Genomic DNA, 10,793 nt, shown 5'->3' with positions numbered 1-10,793 from the left:
TTTACTTAATGACCTTTTTCAAAGTCCTTCTATAGAAATCATATAGTATCTGCCCTCAGGCCACAATGGGATTAAACTAGAAATGAGTGACAGAAAGATAATTAGAGCATCCCAGAATAATGGAGATTAAACAAAAAACTTTCAAGTAGCACGAGTCAAATAAGACATACCAAGAGAAATCTTAATATGCTCTGAATGAAATGAAAATGTAACCACAATATGTATCGGAAAATAAGAAAAATCTAAAATGAGTTATCTAAATTTCCACTGTAGAAAACTAGGGGGAGAAAAAGAGCAGATTAAATCAAAGCAAGGAACAGAAAACAACAACAACAAAAAGAGCAGAAATCAATGAAAATGAAAACTAGGAATAAATTAAGTCAACTGAGCCAAAATAAAGTTCTTACAAAGAACAATGAAATTGATAAACTTCTAGCCAAGCTAATTAAGAATAAAAGGGAGAGAACACAAAATTTTAATATCAAAAATGAAAGGCAGGGCATCACTACAGGAGTCATGGAAATTGAAATAATACAGGAATACCATGAACAACTCTATGCCCACAAAGGTGATAAACTAAATGACATGGATTAATTCTTGAAAGATACAATCTGCCAAAACTCACACAAGAGGAAATTGACAATCTTATTAGGCCTATATTAAAGAAATTGAAATAATAACCTTTGAAAACAGAAAACACCAGGCCCAGATGGGTTTACTGGTGAATTCTAACATTTAAGAAGAAAATGATACCAATTCTCCACAACCACTTTCAGAAGGCAAAAGCAAAGGGAATATGTACTAAATCATTTTATGGAGGAACACTAGCTTAATAATAAAACCAGATAAATATATTATAAGAAAATGACAAGCAATAATCTCTCATGAATATAGATGTAAAAATCTTCAGCAGAATATTAGCAACTCAGATCCAACAAGTACAGAGAAATAATGCAGCACAACCAACTGGGATTTATCTCAAGTATGCAAGCTGTTTCAACAATAAAAAACTAATTAATATAAATTCATATCACATGATATTATCAAAGATAGAGAATCCATTGACAAAATGCAATACCCATTTATGATTTTAAAAAAGCCTCAAACTAGACATAGAGAACTTTCTCAAATTGACAGACTATCTACAAAATACCTACAGCTAATGTCATATGTAATGGTGAGAAATTTGAAGCTTCCCCAAAGGTACAACTTTGAACAAGTGGAATTTAAAATTAAAAAACACAGTATCATTTACATTAACACCTCTAGAATAAAACAGGTATAAATCAAAACACTTATAAGTTCTATATGAAGAAAACCACAAAACTCATGAATGACATTAAAAAACTAATTAAGTGGAGAGAGAGTCTACGTTTATGGGTAGGAAAATTCAGTACTGTTCAGATGTCAGTTTGTCACAATGTGACTTACAGAGTTAATGCAATCCCAATCAAATCCCAGAAAATTATAAATACTGACCAAACTGATTTTGAAATCTACAGAAGATCAAAAGACCTACAATATCCAACACAATATTTAAAGGAGAACAAAGTTGAAGAACCAAGACTTCCCACTACAGTAATCAAGACAGTGTGGCAAAAAAAAAAAGAAACAAGTGCTGGTGAGGACATGGAGAAATAGGTACCTCCATGCACGTTGGTGGGAATGTAAACTGGTGCAGCCACTGTGGAAACCAGTATGGAGGTTCCTTAAAACATTAAAAACAGAATGACCCTATGATCCAGCAATCCCATTACTGAGAATTTACCCAAAGAATACAAGAACATTAATTCAAAGACATCCATGCACCCCTAGGCTTACTGCAACATTATTTACAACAGCCAAACTATGGAAGCAGTCCAAATGTCCATCAGTAGAAGAATGGATAAAGAAGATGTGGTGTGTATACACACACACACACACACACACACACACACACACACACACACACACAATGGAATATTGTTGAGCCATAAAAAAGAAATTTTTCCATTTTGCAACAATATAGATGGAACTAGAGAGTATAATGCTAAGTGAAATAAGCCAGTCAGAGAAAGACAAATGCCATATAATTTCACTCACATGTAGAATTTAACAAATGAACAAAGGGGGGAAAAAGACAAACCAAGTAACTTTTTTTTTTTTAACTTTTATTTTTCAGAGAGAAAGAGAGAGACAGACAGAGGGCACAAGCAGGGGAGGGGCAGAGAGAGAGGGAGACCCAGAATCCTAAGCAGGCTTTAGACTCTGAGCTGTCAGCACAGAGCCCAATGCAGGGCTCAAACTCCCCAACCATGAGATCGTGACCTGAGCCAAGGTCAGATGCTTAACTGACTGAGCCACCCAGGTGCCCCGGATAATATTTTAATAATGAGCATGGGTCATTATACATTTGCCCAGACCAGAGAGTATAAAACACCAAGAGTGAACTCTAAGGTGAGCCATGGGCCTTGAGTGACTATGATGTATAGGTTCATCACTGATAAATAATGTACTGGCGAGTGAGGCTGATAATGGTAGAGGCCAAGGCTGTGGGGGCCAGGGGGGTGTATGGGAACACACTATCTTCTCTGGATTTTGTGGTAAACCTTAAAATGCTCTAAGAAAATACACTCTTAAAAAATCCTATCATATTTAAATAATATACCAAACAATTTTCAATACGCATTGGTAATAACAATTTAAAATTTCTCTAATGATTATTTCCTAAGTTTTGTCTTCCAAGTCAATGACTCTCATTATTTTTCATTAAAAAATAGATTTTTAAAATACACCTCTGTAGGTTCTGTATTACACCTCACATTGTTTTCAAAGTACAAGTCATGTCTGTGCAGTCATCAGAACGATTCAGACAAGACTTACCAAAAAAAAAAAAAATCCAGCTCTATGCAGCCTCCCTCTATAGTTGTGTTTAACAGTAAAGAAAACAAAGATTCCATGTGAGTCAATACTGAAGCTAAACAGGCCACTTACTGGATATCACAGGTAAAATCCCTCTGGGAACATGAGAGCATTATTCCTTAGACCCCAGGAAGATTCTATCAGCTTTCTGTTGGCAGTGCAAAGGCAGAATTAGCCACGGTAAGCAAAAGAATCAATTAGTAGCCTTTGGCCTGCTGACTTTCTTAAAAGCCCTGCCCATATCCTGCATGGGCACAGCTGAATTAAAACGTGATCTCAAGAACTTCCCATTTAGAGGCAAAGGGACAGTTCTGACGTGATCCCATGGTCAATGAATCATCAATATGCAAAACAACATCCACTATTTTGACAACCAATCTAGTATGGAGATGTAAAAGGCCTACTCTACAGTCTTTACAACATTCCACTGTTTCCCTGTACTGCGCTGGAGAAGTGAGAGGTTTATGTACAAATTTGGAATTGTTTATTCAACTGGGTCTTAAAAATCTGTACTCACATCATTGTGGGTACACTGGCAAAAGTGACTTCCTGGAGATCAGGTTTTGATCCTTAATGTTTCCCCTAGGGTAAAAAAAGGACAAGAAATGTAAATGCCTTCACGAAGCACAGTGTGTGTCTGTATTGTATATGCTACTTCAGGCAGGTTAAGTCTGCGTGGAAACACTTTGCGCCACAGGCAAGTTATAGAGGAATAGAGTCCTAATTAGGACTGATCATAAAGTTCTCTGAAACCCTGCAGCTTTTAAAGTTCACAGCAGCCCAGCCACCAAGAGAACCTGCTTCTACAAGACTTTTTTACAAACAATCGGACATCCTCATGTTATCAGTTTCCTTCACATCTACTCAACCACTGGGGCAGAGGAGACCGGTTGCAGGGAACTATATCCACGAGGCAGCTGCATTCTCTAAGCACGAACATTCCCACATCCTCTGAGCAACTGTTATGTATCACCGGTACCAGGTTGGAGCAATTAATTTCTTCAAGATGGAAACTTCATACGTGCATTCTGCTGTATGATACTTAGAGGTTTTATGCAATGACTTTATCTGATATTTTCTCATTTTAATAAAAGTTTTTTACACTTTGAGCACAGTTGAGTATTTTAAGTCTTGTATACAGAGTATTAGCTTAGTGCAACATAAATATGGACATTAATAAATACTCAGTGAAAGCCTAAATGGCAATGTTGTCATGAGCAGTCCAACGATTCTTTAAAGGGTATTTAATACATATGAAACATGTGTCTTACATGTGGGCACACATAATTCCACGCCTGTCTCTAATGTCAAGTCTATAGGCATGCTGTCATTGCTTTCCAATGACATTTGTCTACTTTGAACTTAGGGGCAATTGGTTGACATTTGCTGAAGGAATTCATCACACTATGGTCAAAAAAGTATTGTCTCATGTTGTAAAAGTTAAACACACAGTCAATAAAAAATCTCTGATGTTTACTCCTTCAGTGTATCTCAGACTCCTTTTGATGGAAATGTTATCTGGTTTTTCATAATCTTTGATTTTAAATTGTATAGTATAATCTCCTTACAGATCCATAGTTCATCATTTTCATGGTATTCCCCAGTATTCAAAGTATTCTTGAGTTGCTTTTCAAATTCACGTCATCAGATTTTGAAATACACTTACAAGTCCAAAGCCTCCCTTCCCTGTGGATCCCAAAATGATTTCTGGAATTTGAAGGCAAAAGGAGTTCTTCAAGGATACTCATGTTTAAAAGAGAACCTATAAAATCAATATGTTAAGAACTGAGATATAGCAGGTCCCTGCATTATGTTCAACCTCCTTCATGTTCTCCTTAGTGTGGACCTTAAACAAACAAACAAACAAAAAAATCACATTTCAAAAATTTTTGTATCCGTGTGATATATGTGCATCATACTTTCAAACTATTTCAAGTGTCATTTCCCCTGGGATGGCTCCCCTTCTACCCAGGCAGAGAAAATAATTGCCTGTCCTAGCATCTGGGACTAAAATCTATTACAACTCATATTACTTGTATCACAATTACGCATTTATAGATCTTTATCCCTCATGAGAGAGCATGCTTATTGTGGGTAGGAAACTATCTTAGTGTATCTTCCATAAGGACTGCTGGAAAATTTCCATTCTGTAACTTAAAATAAAACTCTAAGTGTACCTCTCCAATTTCTGGGGCTTGGTGTGTAAAGAGATAACTTTTGAACTATCCACCTTAAGTAATTAGCTCCCGCAGTGGAAAGTGAGACTTCATGAAGATTGTTTTTGAAATGGGTAATAAAACTTGTGATGGACAAAAGCAGACAGTTTTGCTTTTTCTTTACGTTCACCTTTCCTAATTCTGGAGACCACTGATTGAGCTCTCTGACTTAACATGAAAAAGATGATACAAGAAAATATGGATGGGGTGCCTGAGTGGCTCAGTCAGTTAAGGGTCTGACTTTGGCTCAGGTCATGATCCCACAGTTCGTGGGTTCACGCCCTGCATTGGCCTTTGTGCTGATAGCTCAGAGCCTGGAGCCTGCTTCGGGTTCTGTGTCTCCCTCTCTCTCTGCCCCTCCCTTGCTCAGAGTCTGTCTGTCTCTCTCTCTCCTTAAAAAAATAAACATTTAAATAAACTAAAAAAAAAAAGAAAATATGGATAAACAAATTCTTTTCCATATATATTTGAAATTTTCATCTTAATGCAATATGTTCCAGCAAATGAATGTCTATTCTGTGCTAGCCCCAGCACTTAATTACCCCATATCTAATTCTTATATAATCCTCATCATGACCATACAGGTTAGAAATTGAGGCTCCATCTTGCAGGAGGCCATGTGACTGTCCAAGCAGAAAGTACATAGTAGAAAATCTTGTTTAAGTGCAAAGAATCTCTGTTGCAAAGCATACTGTTATGCTTTACAATATTCCCTTGTGTTAAACACTTGTGGGATAAGAATGATTTTCAGAATCATGCAAGAGAAAAAAAGAAGTCACCCTTTCCTCCAATAAACCACATTTCTTTGTTTTTTTTTTTTTTAATTTATTTTGACAGGGAGAGAGAGAGAAAGGGAGGGAGGGCGAGGGAATGTCTCAAGCAGGCTCCACACGGTCAGCACAGAGCCTGACACAGGGCTCGAATTCACAAAACGAAATCATGGCCTGAGCCAAGAACAAGAGTCGGAGGCTTAACAGATTGAGCCACCCAGGCATCCCTCTTTTTCTTTTTAAGATTTTATATTTTTTTTAATTTTTAATTTATTTTTGAGACAGAGAGAGACAGAGCATGAGCAGGGGAGGGGCAGAGAGAGAGGGAGACACAGAATCCAGAGCAGGCTGGCTCCAGGCTCAGAGCTGTCAGCACAGAGCCCGACGTGGGGCTCGAACTCACGGAGTGTGAGATCATGACCTGAGCTGAAGTAGGATGCTTAACTGACTGAGCCACCCAGGCGCCCCTTTAAGATTTTATTTTTAAGTAATCTCTACATCCAATGTTGGGCTCACAGTTATAACCCCAAGATCAAGAGTCACACACTCTACACCAACTGAGCCAGCTAAGGGCCCAATAAATCACCTTTCAATTAGGAAAACTACACATACACTACATGAAACACTTCAAAACTACATGTAAATCAATAGACCAAAAGTGCAAATAGTTCATGTATTTAAATTATTTTTTTTAGTAATCAAAATGGCCTAACTTCTAAAAAGCTTTCAAATTATTCATCCATCCTTATTTCCAAGTGAAATTTTGTGAAAGTCATCCCAATATGTTAGTACCATTCTAATAAAATATTGAAAATAGCTTTCAAAAAGGAAAACAACGTTTAATTTTAAACATTAGAATTCGATGTATTTTCATAATGCATGGTTTAGAAATGATTCAGTTAATTAAAATTGGGGGAACTATCCATTTTTTAAAATCCTAAACACATCCAAGAGGAGAGTATCCAACAGGAGACAGAAGGCAAGTGGGGAAACCTTCAGGAAAGAGCAAACACTCCAGTGGAGACGTTACTGCCCAGCACACCAGGACAGCCAGGTTAGGGACCAGACTTTGGTACTGGCCTGAACTCAGGGATCTTGAACAAATTACATCATTACATCACCTTCCTCCCTTCCTCCTTTCTTTCTTTCAAAGTAATCTATCCCTCCAACATGGGGCTCATGCTCTTTCCCTGAGGATTAAGAACAACATGTTCTATCAACTGAGCCAGCCAGGCACCCCACCTTCACCTCTTTGAGTCTCTACCTCAGCATCTGCGAAATGAGAAAACTAAATGACATGATCTCCCAGGAATATTCCATTTATCAGCCGCATAATCATGCCATTTGATAAACTGGCAAATAACAATTAAGTAAGAGGCTTTCTGTAGAGGAGCAAAATGACAGAACTAACTTTTGAGGCTGTTTAAGTGGATAATGGGTTTCTCTCTGCCGGTGGAATGTCAGAGCCTGAACCTGCTGGGGCACTGACCCTGTACGTCACCTGAGAATATTCTAACTGTTTATTTTTCCCATTTTCATCAGTTTCTGAGGTGATGAACCCATGTCCTGGAGAGTAACGTGATTAAACAGAAGCAGAATATACCAAAATTATGAATTCAAAATTTTTATTTAAAACACCTTTCTTGAAACAAGTCAATCTTCGTTTTAATAGGCTTTCCAAATTTAGCAGTGAAGAAAATCAAAACATTTACCACGCAAAATTTGAGAGATAATGACAGTTAGCTAGAGTTTAAAGACAAACTTGCCTTTTTGAACGTGCGCACAAACCCATCCGATTCCGTGGACATGTCAAATCTGTGACTTAAAATGAAGCTACTTAAAAAGACTGACAGGATCAAGCCAAATGATCCCGAAGGGTTTTCATACCCAAAACATTTCATAAAGCACTGACAGTTTGGAAAACAGTTGCTTTCAGTTTCCGTAGCTTATTCGTTTTTTGGTTTAGTTCAGATCATTCCTCTGTCCCCACATAGAGTCAAATGAACACCTTTGCTCTACATGTTGGCAATCTGAGTTAAGCCCTCCTCTTTTGTGGAATAAGGTTGTGTCCCCAGAGTACAGTCAAGACTCTGGGTACTGTGCCCCACTTACCGGGTGTGGACAAATTACTTACAACCCGTAAGCCACAGTGCTCTCATTCATTGCGTGATGAGAATAGGAGTATCTATATATTGGGTTCTTTAGGGGATAACAGGAGGAAGTCCTTTAAAAACAGTAAGCATGGTGATCCCCAGGTAAAAAGTGCTCAAGACATGTTCGTTTGTTGTTGTTGTTTATAGGCTGTAAAGCAAAGCTTCCAGCTCATAAAAACCGGCAAAGGGGTAGTAATAATGGCTACTGATTATGTCAATTATGGTAATTTTTTGCTCCACATTATTACCCAAAACAGATTCATCCCTTCCTTGTATAGCAATCAGGCAAAGTTTCGAAAACCCAAGTGGCAAGCCAGTCCTTTATAGGTGAGTGATGTCTGCCCTGCCTTCTACCCGAAGTCAAAGAATGGCAGGGGCAGTGCTGTGTGTGGGGAGTCCCCCCTGCTTGCTCTCGGGGCACAGCTCACACTAGGACATTGATCCCAAACTCACTCTTCTCCACTGTGCAAATCCCCTTGCCATCTTCTGTCAGAGATGGGCGGGATAGAAATTCTCATATTGTGTAATAAAGAAGAAACTAAAAAAACAAAGCAGAACACTAGCTTTGCAAACTCCCACTGTTCTGAATTACTTTGCATCTTCCTCAATTTCTTCTCTCAGGCTTATAATTATCCAAGTAACTCATTTTCCTCCTAAAATACTTTTTTTTTTTTAGACCCAGCTTCTTCAATACAATTAAGAACACTCCCAAAATGATAAAGCCTTGCTACATTTTTAAGAAGCTTAGGATTAAAATTAACAAGACGATACACAGACATGAAGCCTGCAGTAATACTCTAACTTCCTTTATGATTCTGCTGGGTGGGGTGTCTGGACCACAGTCTAATGTGTAAATTCCTACAGGTCAAGGATGAGGTCCCTTGCCACTATGGTAGCCACCAGATACATCTGGCCACTTAAGTTCAAATTAATAAAAATCGAATGAAATTAAACATTCAGTTCTCTAGTCATACAGCCACCTCCCAAGCTCTCAAGAGCCACATGTAGCAAGTGACTATCAACACATGCCAGTGCAAGAGGATACGTCTATCACCATCGCAGAAAGTTTGTAGCACAGGGTTGATCTGCGGTACTTTGCCTCATGTCCTGTTTTACATCAAAGGTGATGCTTTATTAGATTAATTTTCCTGCAACAAAATTCTTTTTGTTGAAACACTTTTCCCGAGACAAACTAGGATGCAAACAAATCAAGTGATAATCCGAGCTGTAGGTGACTGGTCTATGCCAATATAAATTCATAGGATGAATTACTCAAGGATTTGGTCGGTAATTTCTGAGTCATCTACAAAAGGAATTTTCAGGGAGAAATACATTTGAAGGAAAAAATCATTTCATATAAACATCAGCTTTAGAAATTATTCACATGAGCACAAGACAACATAGGACATCTTGCAGCGTGTGTGTGTGTGTGTGTGTGTGTGTGTGTGCGTGTGGGTGGGTGTGTGGGTGTGTATGTGTAAGAGAGAGACAGACAGACAGATGATGGTTTCTTACTTGGTACATCATCACTTTCCACCCAAAAGGATAGAATATGTCTGTTTAAAAACAGAATAGCAACAAGGAAATGAAATAACCACGCCCATCTCAATAGATTGATTTGTTTGAACACTAATGTCACCTCTGAGCACAAATCGGAAGGGCAAGAATGAAGGGAGCAAAGACTCACAGAGGAGTCTTGTAGTTGTTCGACACAGGAGTACAGTGATCTAATTTTAAAAAATTAAACCAAAATGTAAACTCTGTTTCATCTCTTCTGAACTTCCTCCCAAAGCTGTGAACCAAGGGAGAACTTCACAGAATATGTGTGTGATACAGCCTCTGATACCAAAGGGTTGCAAACACGCGATATTAAAGTCGCCACCCCGGGGTCAACATATGCCACTACAAAGTGCCACAGTAACTAACCATATGTGAATAAGGTGAGTGGACAACCAAGGGAATAAAACCTGATTAAATTTTGACTTGGACCTGATATATGAGTTTCCAGAACTGGAGGAAAAAAATGTATTTTTAGTTGTTTTTTGTTTTGTTTTTTCTTTTTTGAAAGAGAGCTTGTGCACATGGGAGAGGAGCAGAGAGAGAGGGAGAGAAAATCCCAACCAGGCTCCATACTGTCAGTGCAGGGATCAAGTCCACAAAGAGCGAGATCAAGACATGAGCTGAAATCCAGAGTCGGATGGTTAACCAACTGAGCCACCCAGGGGCCCCATGAAGAAAGCATAATTTAAAAACTAGTCTGTGAAATGTTCATCAACTCATTGCAACTCCCCATCCACTCGGTCAGTAGGCAAGCTCACAAAAGTATTCTCAAAATGTTTATTATAGAATAAGTCTGGCATGCCATGGACTTTGAAGACTGCAGAACCTCTTGGTTGGAAAATATTGGCTAAGATTCTCAATTCACCGTTTGGACTTCTCTACATCCCAAACCTTTCCATGGGTCTCCATGGTCTTCCCAAGGTTGGAAATCTTTCCTCCCAGACTGTCCCAGTAAATTGAAGTCACCTACACTATTACAACTTGTTCAACTTCTATCCTTTGCTCCTAATTATTGCCAGATGCAATCTAATTAAACCCACCAGGTGTCTCCCCTCAGGTTACAATACCTCACAGAATCCTTGCTACCACTAAAATATGGAACAACAGAATGCCAAATATATAGTGAACACTTCATGGAGAGGTTGATAGCTACGCTTCAAAAAAATTATGATTATAATAGAAGGAGAATAACT

The sequence above is a fragment of the Prionailurus viverrinus genome, chromosome B1 (genome assembly GCF_022837055.1).
Source record: "Prionailurus viverrinus isolate Anna chromosome B1, UM_Priviv_1.0, whole genome shotgun sequence".
Classification (NCBI taxonomy): Eukaryota; Metazoa; Chordata; class Mammalia; order Carnivora; family Felidae; genus Prionailurus; species Prionailurus viverrinus.
This window is presented reverse-complemented; position numbering follows the sequence as displayed.